At 49.4% G+C, this 15,930-nt stretch overlaps 1 protein-coding gene and 1 pseudogene; both read right to left on the minus strand.

Moving 5' to 3' along the window:
- The window catches only part of LOC101523895 (patr class I histocompatibility antigen, A-2 alpha chain-like), a 426,293-nt gene that overhangs the window by 396,618 nt on the left and 13,745 nt on the right, over positions 1-15,930 (minus strand).
- Positions 8,879-10,798, minus strand: LOC131477952 (HLA class I histocompatibility antigen, A alpha chain-like; annotated as a pseudogene).

The raw sequence follows: 15,930 nt of genomic DNA on the forward strand, positions 1-15,930 counted from the left end.
CTTAAGGATTTCTAATTTGTTAGTACATAGTTCCTTTCATGGTAATTTCTTTATTATGATGTATTTGAAAGGCAGAATTAGAGAGAGAGAGAAAGAGAGAAAGGGAGAGACAGGACACAGAGATCTTCCAACCACTGGCTCACTCCACAAATGGCTACAACATGCAGGGCTGGGCTGGGTTAAAGCCAGAAGCCCAGAATACATTCTGCGTCTCTCATGAGGGCGAAGCACGCAAGTACTTGTGCCATCTTCTGCTACTTTCTCAGGCCACTAGCAGGGAGCTGGATTAGAAGTAGAGTAGTAGAGTAGTCAGTTTCTTATGACCCTTTGTGCTTCTCTGGGATTAGCAGTGAAGTCCCCTTTTATCATTTTTAAAAATATATTTATCTATTTTTATTGGAAAGCCAGATTTTACAGAAAAGAAAGGAGAGTCAGAGAGAAATATCTTCCATCAGCCAGTTCACTCCCCAAGTGGCCACAATGGCCATAGCTGAGCTGATGTGGAGCCAGGAGCTTACTCAGTCTCTCAGATGCAGAGTCCCAAGGCTTTGGGCTGTCCTCCTCTGCTTTTTCAGGACACAATCAGGGAACTGGCTGGGAAGTGGAGCAGCTAGAACATGAACCAGAGACCCTATGAGATCCCAGTGTGTGTAAGGTGAGGACTTGGCCACTAGGACACCATGCCGTTCTCGATGGAAGCATTTCTGTCACACCTCAGAGCTGTAATATCAGGACCCCCAGGCTGTCAGTGACCTCTCCAATGTAAATATCAGAGTCAATGGGGACAGCAGTCCTGGTCAGGCCCAGGGCCAGAGTCAGGGTCAAGGGTGTGAGCTGTGCCCTCTGTGCCCAGCAGCAGAGCTGTGGTTCCCAGCTGGGCCCAGCTGGGGTGAGGCAATGGGTTCTGCTCCTGGCTGTGCAGCCTCAACCAGGCTCTCTGCATTTCCTCTGCCTTCTGTCAGGCTCATGTCACATAGACAGTCACATGGACAGGTACAGGCTATATTAGCAACTCCTGGATTTCACTGTGAGCTCCAAGGAGTGAGAATCCATGTGCTGCACCATGTGAGGCAGCAGGATCCCGAGAGATCCTGGGAAGTTGTGTGTACTCAGCTGTGGCCTCTTTCTGAACCTTTCTCCTGGGCTGCCCCACCAGAAGAGAGGACACTGTATGTCTCCAATGTCCTGGGTTGGCACTAACTACCTGTGCCCTTTATTTCCTTCCTGATGGAAAACCATGAACTTACGCATAAGCACTCACCACAGTGTAGAGACACAACTTGGGATGCCCAGTCCCGTCTCAGTGCTTTGTTGGAGTCCTGGCTCCACTTCCGGCCGGGCATCCACCCAGTGCACGCCCTGGGAGGAAGTGGATGATGCATGAGCACAGCTGGATTGAGATCTGGGCTATGGGTTCTCCCTCCCCCAGCTGTGTGGGCATTTGGGGAGTGAGGCAGTTCTTTGACACCTCCCTCATTTATAAGATGTTCTCTGCACACTAGCCCAGGGGTTCCCAGTGTGGGTGAAGGCGGGGTTGTTCACGGGGCTCTCAGAGAACACAGGTGCCTTTGATCTTGGCTGTGCCATGTCCGCATGTGAACACTGGGAGCTGAAACATCACCAGCTGAAACTGCAGTGACTGCCCCTTCCCTGACATCCCAGCTAAACAAGAAGGTGCCTGGTGAGGGTGGGGCCTCCCTGGGGATCATACAGCTGACTTTTTTTTTTTAAAGATTATTTATTATTATTGGAAAGCCGGATATACAGAGAGGAGGAGAGACAGGAAGATCTTCCATCCGATGATTCACTCCCCAAGTGAGTCGCAACAACCGGTGCTGCGCCGATCTGAAGCCAGGAACCAGGAACCTCTTCCAGGTCTCTCACGCGGGTGCAGGGTCCCAAAGCTTTGGGCCATCCTCGACTGCTTTCCCAGGCCACAAGCAGGGAGCTGGATGGGAAGTGGAGCTGCTGGGATTAGAACCGGCGTCCATACGGGATCCCGGGGCTTTCAAGGTGAGGACTTTAGCCGTTAGGCCACGCCGCCAGTCCTATATACAGCTGACTTTGAATTGAACTCCCTGCCCTTCTCAGCACGTTGTTAAGAATCCTGCCCAGCACAGCAGCCTGGAGACAGTCAGAGGTCAGGAGGAAGATGTGGCTCAGAATTGGGTGCCTCTGGTTCCCACCTTGTGAGCCTGGAAGATCCTGAGTGAAACTGAGTCGTCTGCACCCAGGTCTCTGTCAGAGTGGCCCCTCACCGTGTGGAAAACCGGCAGAGGGTACCTACATACAGGGTATCCCCAGCCTGCGCCAGCGTAAGTATATTTTATTTTTGCCTAGGCAGTTAAATACAGCCCAGAGAGGCGAGACATAGCCCAGAGAGGCGGGAATACAGCCCAGAGATGCAGAATATTGTCCAGAGAGGCAGAATTTGCCCGAAGGGGCAGGATTGCCCAGAGTGGCGGGGTGGCTCAACGGCACCTGAGTGACTGCAGTGGTGGCAGCGCCTCGAGCAGGCATCTTGGCCTGCGGAGCCGGCACCACTGCTTCTTCTAAATCTCCTTCCTCAGCTGCTCAGGGTTTTATAGGACGAAAGCACCATGGAGTTTTATGAGTCAATGTATTTTATTGTTTTTATTCCTTCAGTTGTTATTACAGTAACTTCCTCTTTTTCTGTTTTTTTTTTTTTAAATGAAAGTGACACTGTATGAGGAAGTTCTTGCTAAACAGAAGACAGAACAAAAGTGAGATTTTAAATTATCTGATGCTTTGGCTGTAGAAGATGAGCAAGTTGTATCTGCTCCACTGAATGTGGTTGAAACTTCTAGTGTTAGGGAGGATTATCTATCGGAAAGTGGAAGTCGAGCCTCCCAAGTAGATTCTGACTCCGAGGAAGGAAATGATAGTGAAAAGGAATTTACAGGGGAGGAGCTGGTACGGCACTCTTTGAAGCCAGGAATAGTGCCGTCTTCCCCCCCCACCACCCGCTTATAACCCCATTGGATCATGCTGTCATGGGCATGTGCCTGCAGTGCCAATGCCCCGTGGGGATGGAAGGAAACTATGTCTTCCTCCTCTGTGTTTCCAGTCCTAGAGGATCAAAATCAACAGATATTATCAGCCTATAGATTTTATGAATTTGGCTCGTGCCACCCTTTCTGGTGGCCAATATTTAAATTGGAAAGTGGCATACCAAGAGTTTTGTTCAGACACTGCTGCAAATAAGTATCTTCAAATAAGTGCTACTGTCACTAAGGCATGGAAAATGCTTACAGGCACTGGGGATCTACAGGGACGCCTCTCCAAGGTTATTCAGGCAGCCAATGAGCCTTATGCTGATTTTGTAGCTAGACTCATTCAAACTGCCTCGAGAATTTTTGGGGAGGTGGAGTCAGCAATGCCTTCGGTAAAGCAGTTAGCGTATGAACAGGCTAATAAATGGTGCCAAGAGGCAATAAAGCTGTGGAAGCGTAGAAAGAAAAAAATGAAAACTATGCTATATAAACAGAAAAGGGGAAATAAGGGATTAATATAGATCCCCAAAGGACAAGCTAGTTATTATTTTTTCAGGTGAGTATTAATATTAGTAATTCTATTGTGCCATCACCCTGCATTGTATTGATTAATTAGACCTTAGGAAAATTTCAGCTTCATCCCGAATCAACTGGAGCACTCTCCAGGTCTGTATGGAAAATTTTCCCACAGATAAAAACAGTACATTTAGAGGACATAAGTATTCCTACAAAAATCCTATGCAGAGTATAATCACAAATTCTTTTGAGCTGAGGCCTCCGTTTGTGCTGTAGGAGCAGCAATGTCCATGATTCTTGGAGGCCAGTTGCAGAATTGCTTCTATTTTCCTTCAGGTAATGATACTTTTGAGAGCTTGGTAGCAGTGGCTAATTGCATTGCTTTTCTTTTAGGCCCACTCCTGTGTGCCTGAGGCCAATGTTTCTGTTTTCTTGTTAGCAAAGCTAGTCAGGTAGGGATTCACTTAACTTGTGGAATAGATTGTTTTCCTTCAGAATGTTGGAATACAACCGAGTACCCACTGGCTGTGGTGATGTGCCTGCCCACCTATTTTCCGAGACCGATGATGGTTAAAGAAGAATGTTGGGGTCCGTGCAGTGGATGTGGGGGACACGAGGGTGTGAGGAGTATTGTTCCATTGTAGGCAGGGCCACAAGGAACTTTCCGCTGTAAGGCAGGGCCCGGGCGGATGACTCTACAACCACCTGAATGCAGTTCCACCTTCCTTTGCATGGATACCAGACCACCCTGCGGAAGAATTCTAATCCATCCAGGCATTGGTTGCTATTGTGGAGTTGGCCAAAATTTTACTCAATGTGAGCTTGCAGGTTAATGTCAATAATAATGTCTTACAAAAGGGCCTTCTATTTTTCCTACTGTCTTGGCTGTCCCCATTGACCTTATGCTAATCAAGAGACCTGTATTTAGGGTTTCATTCTTTCCTTAATCTTTAGGTTCTCCTTTTCTTTGTGATACAAGATTAAGTTGTAGAATAAGAACTGTACCAGGAATTTCTATTGTTTTGGGGTAAAGCAGGTGGCAGGGTTGTCCTTAGAAACACCCACTTGACCATGACATGGAAAGTCTGAGCCAGAGTTTGACTGGTTCTGTATAAATAAAGCGGACAGCTTTATTGCTTTGTCCACTATCATCAAGGAATCCTGGTGGTCCGTCTCTTTCTTTATTCTTTCTGCGCCTCTTCCACGCACCCTTCGCGAGTTCCGAACCCGGCTGGAGCTGCACTCCGGCAGAAGAAGACCTGTCAGTCCACCTGCGGCCAGAGTATGACTTCGATGCTACTGCTGCCATTGTGACAACAATAGCTACGGCTGCCGCTGCTGACAACATGGCCATTGCGGCCCTAGTGACTGCTGCACCGGTGACCATGACTGTGAACGCTCTTGCGCGGCAGACCTCTGTGGTTCTTCAGACACGGGAGCAGTTTAACCAACATGTTTGGACTGGCTTGCTAATCATGAACTAATTAGCGGACTTGATTTAAGAACAGGTGGACATGTTATCTGAGGTTCTCTCAGCTTCCAACTTGCAGCTAATCTATTTAGAAGCCTTTTTAGTTTATTTGAATGGGGCTCGAGATGTTTAGTTTGATAATTTATATGCTAAAGAAGCTTTTCAGTTTATTTGTATGGGATTTGGATGTTCAGTTTGATAATGTACACGCTGGCTGTGTGGAAAAATTGTAACCATTTATGCCACCCGGTTTGAGGTGGCTACTGTGGAACAATGGTTTTGTTACGGGTACAATCTGTGGTCCATAGGGTCAGACATTGGATTGGGTTTTTGTCCCTTTGAGGGTTATTGTGCCTCGTGATCTTCCTACATGTCTGGTTTATGTGCCTAAAACATGGGCAAGATAATGCCATCATGTGACAGGCCCTGATGGCCCTGGGAGCAGGGGCCTTCCCCCAGGTACAGCATGCTAGACTGGTAGTCAAAGACGGGTAAGACCTGCGGGGGACACCTACCAACCTAAGACAGGGCGTAGAGCTGGAAGCTCTGCCGCCCAATGACGGGTAAGGAGGTTGTCCTTCAGCGGGCTACCTAAGACAGGCACGGCCTCATTTAAATAAAAAGGGGGGAGATGTGGGGAGTGGCCAACCCCACATGGATTAGGGGCTTCAAGATGGCGGCTGGCCGAGTGCCAGGAGGCCGGACTTGTTCCCATCACTGGGCAGGCAGGAAGTCATAAGGATAGGCTAATTCTCCCGCCCTGTGATTGCTGGCCTATCAGATAGCGCCCTGTGGACCACGTGCAGAAGTGATTGGTGGAAGAACTGTATTTAAGCAGCTCGCTTTCAGCAATAAATCCTTTTTGGTTCAGCAAAGTCTTTTTGGTTCGTGACATTCTGGTGGCTCTTTACATGGGGAATGGGGGGACTACAGAAACAGGAAGAAAGGAGGTGGAAAACGTGAGGAAGGTTGGCGAAGAAGCGGGTAGGAAAGCTTAGACAGACGGGGACAGGAGCACCAGAGAACTTTTTTTTTTTTTTTTTAAAGATTTAATATTATTGGAAAGCCGGATATACGAGAGGAGGAGAGACAGGGAGGAAGATCTTCCATCTGATGATTCACTCCCCAAGTGAGCCGCAACGGCCGGTGCTGCGCCGATCCGAAGCCGGGAACCAGGAACCCCCTCCAGGACTCCCATGCGGGTGCAGGGTCCCAAAGCTTTGGGCCGTCCTTGACTGCTTTCCCAGGCCACAAGCAGGGAGCTGGATGGGAAGTGGAGCTGCTGGGATTAGAACCTGCACCCATATGGGATCCCGGGGTGTTCAAGGCGAGGACTTTAGCTGCTAGGCCACGTGCCCGGCCCCAAGAGAGGTTTTAAAACGCAGTCGCTTTTGCCAGTTTTTCCTGGCCCTCCAAGAATATTCCTCATCATTTTAGTGTCGCTGCAGGGCGGCGACACCCTAGAACTTTGTCTCCAGCCTCTCAGTCTCTCAGTCCCATCCTCACGCAGCAGCCAGGGTGGTCCCTGGACAGGAGAAGGTGCACACGTCCCTCCTCTGCTCGGAGCTGTCTCATGGCTCCCACCTCACTCAGAGCCAAGGCTGAGCCTTCCAGTGAGCATGTGTCCTGCTTCACGGTGCTTCATTCATTGTGCACCCGACCCTGATGGCTCCCCGCTCTGTGTGCAGCCTAGCTCCTGCCCAGGGCATTTGCACTGCCTATTCCCTGCCTGCACAGCACCTTTCCAGACACCTTGGTTGACGACTCATTTTGTCCTTTCAACCTTCCTCAGGGTCACCTCCTCAGGGCAGTGCATGCTGACCATGATGGTGAGACAGCCAGCATTCCTGGCTCCCATACCCACTCTGGACCATCTTGCCCAGCACTGGATCTGACCCACAGCAGGATGACCTGAGTGATGAGCATGTTGCACCTGCCCCTTCCAGACCTGATGGCTTCATTAGTGGAGCCTGAGACAGAGGTTGCCTGTGGCCACTGCAGAGTGACATCCTCTCCCACTGGTGTCCATATGGCCTCTGCTTTCTCACAAGTATCATCTACCCTCCTGCCTCCCTCCCTCCCACACTGCCTCCTGCACACACAGACCTGAAGGTCACCAGAGCTCACACACAGGAAGAGCAGGTGCAATTAGTCAGCCAACAAAACTAAAGAACAAAATGAACACAGGAAGACAGGAGCCAAGGGTTGAACCCAAGTGTGAGCTTTGACTGTCTTGGCACCATGCAGCCTCCACTGCCTCAAGTCCCTGAGACAAGGCAAGCATCACTATGGCTGAGTCCTGAAATGGCAGGTGTTGATGAGCACATCTTACCAGACAGACCAGGACACTGGGGCAGCTGAGCCAAGTTGGCAGTGACCACGACAAAGGCTGATGGGCTTGGGACCACCTGAGCACATCCCTGCCCTCATGCAGGGCCTCCCAGCCTTTCCTGTCCCTTCCTGAAACAGATTCATCACAGGAAACATGGATTCTGGAAAGTTCTTGGTACTTCTTTTTAGTTTCTCTGTCCTATTTTTGGAATTTTCTTTAAATTTTCTCACAACCCCTCCTGATTTGAATTGGAAAAAATGATTGCTGTTCAGATTTGCACAGGGAAGGATGAAGCTGCAGCAGGTACACCTGTTTTGAGATAGGGACGGGGTGCTTAGCTGGGCTAGTAGGGCCAGGCTGCCACCTCACACTGTGCCCACAGGAACACACTCAGATGCCTTTGCAGGAAGGGAGGGCGGGGGTTTTTGAAGACACAAGGATGAGGACTTGAGCAAGGTTCTATCCCTCAGTCCCAAACAAGGCAATTGCCTCACACTACAGAAACAAGGTGACAAATTCAGGTCACTATATAAGGGGACAGGAACAGCTCAGCACACATGAATATGTGCAAATGCCGGCCCGGTTAAGGTCCTTGCTTTGAACATGCCAGGATCCCATATTGGCGCCGGTTCTAATCCCAACAGCCCCGCTTCCCATCCAGCTCCCTGCTTGTGGCCTGGGAAGGCAGTAGTGGACGGCTTTGGGATCCTGCACCCACGTGAGAGACCCGGAAACAAGTTTCTGGCTCCTGGCTTTGGATCAGCGCAGCACCAGCCGTTGCGGCCACTTGGGGAGTGAATCATCGGATGGAGGATCTTCCTCTCTGTCTTTCCTTCTCTCTGTACATCTACCTTTCCAATAAAAAATGTGCAAATGCAAGGAATCCCTCAACCCCTCTGTGTCCCCTCACCCTGCCAGCTCTCCCCTCCAGGCCCTCCAGGTCTCACCTTTCAAGCTGTGAGAGAGCAGTCAGAGCCCTGGGCACTGTTCCCACCAGGGAGAACCAATCAGGACTTGGTGAGAGCCCTGGGGGTGTGGCTGAGCAGGGCGCTACAGGGTGGGTGGGGCAGCTTCTCCATGGGCATCTGACTGTTTCAAGGGTCTTGGGGCGCCCCCACCCCCAAACACACCCCAGTGCTTACCTGGAGCCTTAGTGTAGCTCCCTTCTTCTCCACCTGTGAGAGAAAAGAACTAGTGAGAGGCAGGGAGAAGGCAGGAGCTGAGGTCTTGCTTATGGGGAGCCCAGGGGACTGGGTCACTTCAGAGAAGGTTCCAGAACTATGGCTACAGAACCAGGAAAGGGTCAGGAGGCGCCTCTCCTGGAGGTGTGTCCTCAGCTGGGGCCTCCCCTGACCTGGGGCTGCTGGAACTCAGGTCCCTGTGAGCAGAGTCATCTCTGTGGAGTGTTCATGGTGCACCTTCACTCGTGGTTTACACCAGAGCCAGTGTGAGCACCCGGGGCCCAGCTGGAGATGCAGGCGTCTGTGCTCTGTCTCATGGCAGGGGGACCTTCTTCCCAGAGGACAGGAGACTCAGACCCAGCCCTCACCCTGACCTACTTGAGCTCTTCTTCATCACAGCAGGGACCACAGCTCCAGTGAGCACAGCTGCCAGGAGGACCAGGCCAGCGATGACTCCCTTCATGGGCACCGTGGGCTGAGGAGGCTCTGAGAGGGGATGGAAGGTTGAGGGGCTCTGACTCCAGGTCTCAGCCCTGCCTCTGTTGAAGGCTGTACCAATTTCTGCCCTCCTTACCCCATCCTAGGGTGAGAGGCTCAAGCAACCCCTCGTGTTCCCTTCTGCTCCTCTCCAGCAGGCACCAGCACAGCTGCCTACTTCTGGAAGGTTCCATCCCCTGAAGGCCTGGTCTCCACCAGCTCCGTGTCCTGGGTCAGATCCTCCCCATCTCGTTGCCAGGTGAGTGTGATGTCCTTGGGGTAGAAGCCCAGGGCCCAGCACCTGAGGGTGGCCTTCTGGTTAGAGACTGGGGTGGTGAGTCACATGTGCTGTGGGTGGGTCTGAGGGAAGATTTGGACAATTCAGGCCTTTCATGTTTTTCATCAAGGGTCAAAGGGATTTAGCTTTGTTCTGAGTGGAAGCAGAGTGACTGAGAAACCTGGAGTGAATCCTCCCAGTGCATTGGCTTGTGGTTGGGGACAGGCCTGGTAGGGGTCACAGCTCAGAGGACCCAGTGGGAGTTCAGGGCACCAAGAGGATTCTTGTCAGAATCATTTATGCCTGCACACCCAGGTCCTTCTTCTACACTGAGGGAAGGGCGGGTCTCTGTCTCTGGACCCAAAACCCAGGAGGACATCCCTGCTGTGGCCATGAGGAGAGGTGGACACAGTCCTGGGTCTCACTTTCCTCCCCTCCTCCACAGCCTCAGCCCCAACCCTAGGGGAGGTGGGGGAGGGAAGTCCCTACCAGAACCACACACCTGTGCGCTGTAGTGTCTCCTTCCCCAACTCCAGGAATCTGGTTAACAACTCTAAGCACTCCCCCTCTAGGTAGACCCTGAAGTCCCCTGCATCACCGTCAGCCTCCCACTTGTGCTTGCTGATCTGAGCTGCCGTGTCAGCCGCTGTCCAGGTGCGCAGGTCCTCATTCAGGACAATGTAGTCCTTGTTATCGTAGGCCCACTGCCAGTACCCGCGGAGGAGGCGCGCATCTGTCCTGACTTCGCAGCCATACATCTTCTGGAGTGTGTGAGAGCCTGTCCCCAGTTCACTGTCAGCCCTGGCCACGCTGCTCCGCCCCTGCCCTCACCCGCACCTCACTGAAACCGAAACCAGAACCGAAACCGGTTGCGCCCCAAGGGCTCCTCTGGGCCTCAGTCTCCAAGAGGGGGGCGCGGTCGGGTCACTCACCGGCCTTGTTCTGGTTGTAGTAGCCACGCAGGTTGTTCAGGTCCACAATGTTAATCTGCGTCTGCTGTTTACCCCTCTGTGTGTGCCTGTGCAAGTACACCTGCTCCACCTGCTGCATCCACAGCGCCCGAGGTTCTGCCCGCGGGTTCTCGGCGTCGCTGTCGAAGTGCACGAGCTGCGTGTCGTCCACGTAGCCCACGGCGATGAAATGGGGCTCCCCGAAGCCGGGCTGGGACACGCCGGTGAGAAAATACATCAGTGAGTGGGAGCCTGGGGGAGAGAGGGGATGGAGTGGTACGCTGGGGTCCAAGTTCGCTGGGGCAGCAGGGAAGGCAGGGTCCTTGGTGTTGCTAAACAGTAAAGGGTCAGTGGAGAAGGGACTGGGTGAGGCGATGGGGGAAAGGTAGAAGTGGGGAGGTCTGCCGGCGCGGTGGAGAGGCGGCTCCCCGGGGTCCTGTGTCCCTCGGCGCGCTCCCCTCGCTCCTGCCCCGCAGAGCCCGTCTCCCTCAGGACTCGCACTCATCCGCCCCAGGGTCTCGGTCAGGAACAGGCCCAGCGCGAGCAGCAGGAGGAGGCTCTGGGGCGCCGTGGACCCCATGCGGGACAACTAAAGTGACTTTTCTGGGAACCTCCACGCCCACTTTATATTCGGGTGGCGCTGATTGGTTCGACCCGACTTTTGCCGCCTGCCTGCCCTGCCCATGGTGTGTGACATCAGGAACCCGGGAGTTTGACTGAGGCTTCTGCTCAGACTGTCCCAGTGGAGCTGAGAGCCAGGGCTGCCCCATCTGAGGCTGGGCAGGGCAGGGCAGGGCAGGGCTTCATTGTGGCGCCCTCTGGTGGCTGGCGGGTGGAAGAGGCCTAAGGTCCTTTCCTCAGGGCTGTGTGTGCCAAGGCAGATGGCTGTTCCAGAGCTGGTGCCAGGAAGAGGAAGGGAGAGAGAGAGAGATGGGGAGAGGGGGAGTGAGAGCTGCACAGGCTGACACTGACCAGGCTAGAGACAGGAGCCTGAGCCTTCATCCAGCTCTCCCCCGTGGATGACAGGGATCCAAGCACTTGGGCATCTTCCATTACTTTCCACGACACAGCAGGAAGCTAGACAAGAAATGGAGCAGTTTGGACCCAGAGCCGTGCCCATATGAGATGGGTGTTGTCAGCTCAACCTGCTACCCTACAGTGCTGACCCTGTTTGCTTGTTTAGTGTCTACAATATAAAGGAGAACAGGAGATATCTGTCTCTCCATATGTGAATTCATTCAGCATAAATGTCTTTCAGCTCTATCCATTATGCTGCAAATTGTATTATTCATTATTAAAAAAAATTTTAAAGATTTATTTATTTTTATTACAAAGTCAGATATACAGAGAGGAGGAGAGACAGAGAGGAAGAACTTTCGTCCATCTACTGATTCACTCCCCAAGTGAGCCACAACGGCCGGCGCTGTGTGGATCCAAAGCCGGGAACCAGGAACCCCCTCCAGGTCTCCCACGCAGGTGCAGAGCCCCAAAGCCATCCTCGACTTCTTTCCCAGGCCATAAGCAGGGAGCTGGAAGGGAAGTGGAGCTGCCAGGATCAGAACCGGCACCCATATGGGATCTCGGGGCGTTCAAGGCGAGGACTCTAGCCGCTAAGCCACGCCGCCGGGCCCATTTATTATTCATTTTGAGTAAGACCTCTTTATTTGAAAGACAGAGTTACAGACAGAGAGGAGTTGAGGCAGAAAGTAGGAGAGGAGGGTAGGAGAGAGCCATTGTACATTTGCTTGAGAGCTGCAAAGAGCTTGCAAAGAGCTCTTGCAAAGAGCTGCAATGGCTGGAGCAGGGTAGTTCTGGTACTAGGAGCCAGCAGCCTTTTCCAGGTCTCCCATATGAATGCAGCAGCCCAAGCACCTGGGTCATCTCCCACTGCCTTCCCAGGTGCATCAGCAGGGAGCTGGATCAGAAGCAGAGGATCCAGGACACAAAGCAGCACCTGGATAGGATACCAGCATCACAGGCAGAGGCTTTACTCACTGCACAAACTGGGCCCTTATCTCTCACCTTTTGATAATCATCCATCAAGCTTCATGAATTGATAGATTATTGCTATTCTCGTCCCCACCTTCTCTCCTAATGACCATCAGGATCGCTCCAGAAACTCCTCAAAACAAACAAACAAACAACCAAAAAAAACTAGAATACATAGAGAACAAGGAAAGCCTAGAAACAGACAGGAAACGGTCAGCGGGGATGCACTTATAACTCACTGGGTGGGACACAAAGCTTAGTTACTCCTCACTGGGGTATGGAAGATTTCTCTGCACACCCCTCCTAAAACTGTTCACCTAAACTGTTGACATATGTCCTGTTAGAGTTATACAGTTAGACTGCCCAAAAAACAGCCAGGTTCAGCAAAATCATGCTTCAACGCTATAAACTGCTAAATACTAAAATTAAAATAGACATGAGACAGCTGAATAGTAATCTATAGCCACTTTAAGGTGTATAGAACCCGGCTGTATATAAACTAATAATTGAAATGTCAATGTAGAAGTCAGAGGATGTGGTTCAGAACTTGCATGTTTTTCTTTTTTAGCATATTGGTTACTCAATTCCATGTCAACTAATTCCATAACATTATAAATGGTTACTGATGTAATGTCGGGGCTTTTAATTGATTGGGATGATACTCTGCCAGCTCTGCCTTCAGACCAGAGATGGTCTCCTCAAGAAACCGCTGAACTTATCTGGACAATAAGACGCTGGACTTTATGCTTGGTAGATGATTGCAATGAAAGAATCTCAACTGAACTTGAACTGTGGTAATGCAACAAGGTGGAGGAATCCACCATGGGGGTGGGTTGGGGAGGGGTGTGGGGGGGAATCCCAGTGCCTATAAACTGTGTCACATAATGCAATGTAATCAATAAAAAAATTCACACACACACACACACAGAGATTATTGCTATTCCCCTCTTCCTCAGCTTAGTAGGTGATTTTGTCATTTCAGTATTAGAAATAAACCTTATAATGTGGACTCTGGATCTGTCACTGGACATCTCTGAGGTCTGGAGAACTGTTGCTTCTTTCCACACATCAACTGCATCGAATTAGTTCTGACATCCTTGTTTCTTTTTTTAAATTTTTACTGCTTTTTATTATTATTATTACTGTTGTCACAATCATTTTAGGATACAGTTCCATAGCTCCTGGGATTTCCCATATGCCCTCTCCAATTCCCTCCCCCCTATATTATTACTATAGTATAGTTGTAGAGTTCATACACAGTCATATGTCCATCATTACAGGCATGGACAATGGCAGAGAATCCAGCATCCTCTTGTCAAGATAAAATAAACAGTTTCATTGGGAGTCCATCTTTGTCTGGAACTAGAGATGCATACTGTGTTGTATCCTCACATCTGGATGTGATAGTCTCCATTACACAGTTACTATACATCCCCTTAAATGAAAAGCCACAATACAAAATTAATAACAGGAAGAAAAACACAAATTTGCAACATCATGAATTTAAATAACATGGTACTAGATCTGATAGTCTCCATTACAGTCACTATACACCCCCTTAATTGAAAAGCCACAAAAGAAAAACAACAATGGGAAGAAAAATAAAAAGAAATTAACAACATCATGAAGTCGCTGAATAAATAAAAATCAAGAACTTTCTTGAAGAAAATGATTCTACCGTATGATCTGTGAGTCACTGAAAAATTTAATCAGAAGAAAATATTTTGAAGAGATGAAACTAACCAAAAAAAATCAAAATCCATGAGATAGTTTCCGCTGATCTCCATTGGTGGAATGTGTCTCCAGTAGGCAACAAATAAATGTTTTTTTTTTTTTTTTTTTTTTAACCCAGTCTACTAATCCATGACATTTGATTGATGAGTTTAATCCATTCACATTCAGGGTTAATACAAATGGGTGGTAATTTGGTTCTGTCATTTGAGCAATGGGTTATTCATTGATTTAGTTTTCTGTTGGAAGAGGCAGATTCTTTAGCTTTTTTTTTTTTTTTTTTTTTTTTTCCGACTGTGGAAGACCTTTATTTCATTTTCAAAGACAAAGGAAAGTTTTGCTGGGTGCGTTATCCTGGGCCGACAATTTTTTGCTTATAGAGTCTAAAATATGTTGCTCTATTATCTTCTGGCTTGTAGAGTTTCCTGTGAGAGATCTCTTGTAAGTTTGATTGGCATTCCTTTATATGTCAATTGATTTTTTTCGCGTGCACATTTAAGGATCTTTTCCTTATGTTCAATTGAAGAGAGCTTGATGAACATGTGTCATGGTGATGATTGCTTTTGGTCAACTGTGTTGGAAGTTCTGTGTCCTCCTAAGTGTTGTTTCCCAATTATTTCTCTAGATAAGGGAAATTTTCCCTTTTTATTTCATTAAATATACCTTTAAAACCAGCTTCTCCTGTACCTTCTGCGACTCCCATAACTTTTATATTTGGCTTTTTCTTTTTTTTTTCTTAATTATTTATTATTTAACTTCATTAATTACATTGTATTATGTGACACAGTTACATAGATACTTGGGTTCTCTCCCCCCCATACCCTCCCACCATGGTGGATTCCTCCACCTTTTTGCATAACCACAACTCAAGTTCAGTTGAGATTCCCCCATTGCAAGCGTATACCAAACATAAAGTCCAGCATCTTATTGTCCAGTCAAGTTCAACATCTTCTTAGGTATATCCTCTTTGGCCTGAAGACAGAGCCAGCAGAGTATCATCCCAGTCAATTGAAAGAACCAACATACCATCAGCAAAAATTTACATCATTATGGAATTAATTGACATAGTAATGAGTAACCAATATGTTAAAAGTAAATGCGAGTTCCCAGCCACCTTCTGTGACCACCTCATTGACATTTCAATTTTGGTTTTTTTCATAGTGTGTTTCATTTCTTCAATACTTTTTTTAGCCTGACCCTGCTCTGCTTCCAGCTTTTGGCTTGTTTCCTCTGGTGACAGGAAATACCTTCTAATTTTGAGATTCTTTATTCTGCCTCCTTTATTCTATTTTGGAGACTCTCCATTGTACTTTTAATTTGCTCCACTATATTCTTCACTTCTGATATATCAGCTTTCATTTGATTCATTTCCAGTGTGACATATTCCTTGATTTCTTTGAATGCCTGCTTTATGTTGTTGATAAGAATTTCACAATAAGTACTTTGAATTCTGTATCCCCCATTTTCTTGATGTCTTCCTCAGTGAACTCTGAGATTGGCAAAGTTGGAGTCTCTGTTAATGGAACAGGAGCCTGTCTTTTCTCACAGGCTCAGTGCAGGCAAAGTGAGGGTGGTGCCAGGGCCCCTGGGTGTTGGGCTGAGGGACAGGAGTGACAGCAGCATCTTTGTGGCCATGCTCTGCACCATCCTGTGTGTCAGGCCACCTGTCTGTCCTCCCTACTGTCCTGGGCCTGGCTGAGCCTGTTCCTGGCCTCTAGGTGGTCAGGGTTGGCATCAGGGACAATCCTTGTGATTGCCTTCATAGGAAGCTGCTGAGGGAGAGGGACGGGGAGTTCGTGGGGTGTGTGTGCCAGTGCAGACCCAGCCTGGGGCACATCCTGGGTGCAGGTCAGGGCCATGGGGCTGGAGCTCTTTTTGGGGTCCTTCCTCCAGCATGACCTGCCTCTCTTTTATGACCCAGCTTCATGGTCAGGCAGACCCTGTGTCCTGGGCATCATGGAAGGACACGGTCCCTGTGTCACAGCCAGGAGA

The sequence above is a fragment of the Ochotona princeps genome, chromosome 1, assembly GCF_030435755.1.
Source record: "Ochotona princeps isolate mOchPri1 chromosome 1, mOchPri1.hap1, whole genome shotgun sequence".
NCBI classification, from domain to species: domain Eukaryota; kingdom Metazoa; phylum Chordata; class Mammalia; order Lagomorpha; family Ochotonidae; genus Ochotona; species Ochotona princeps.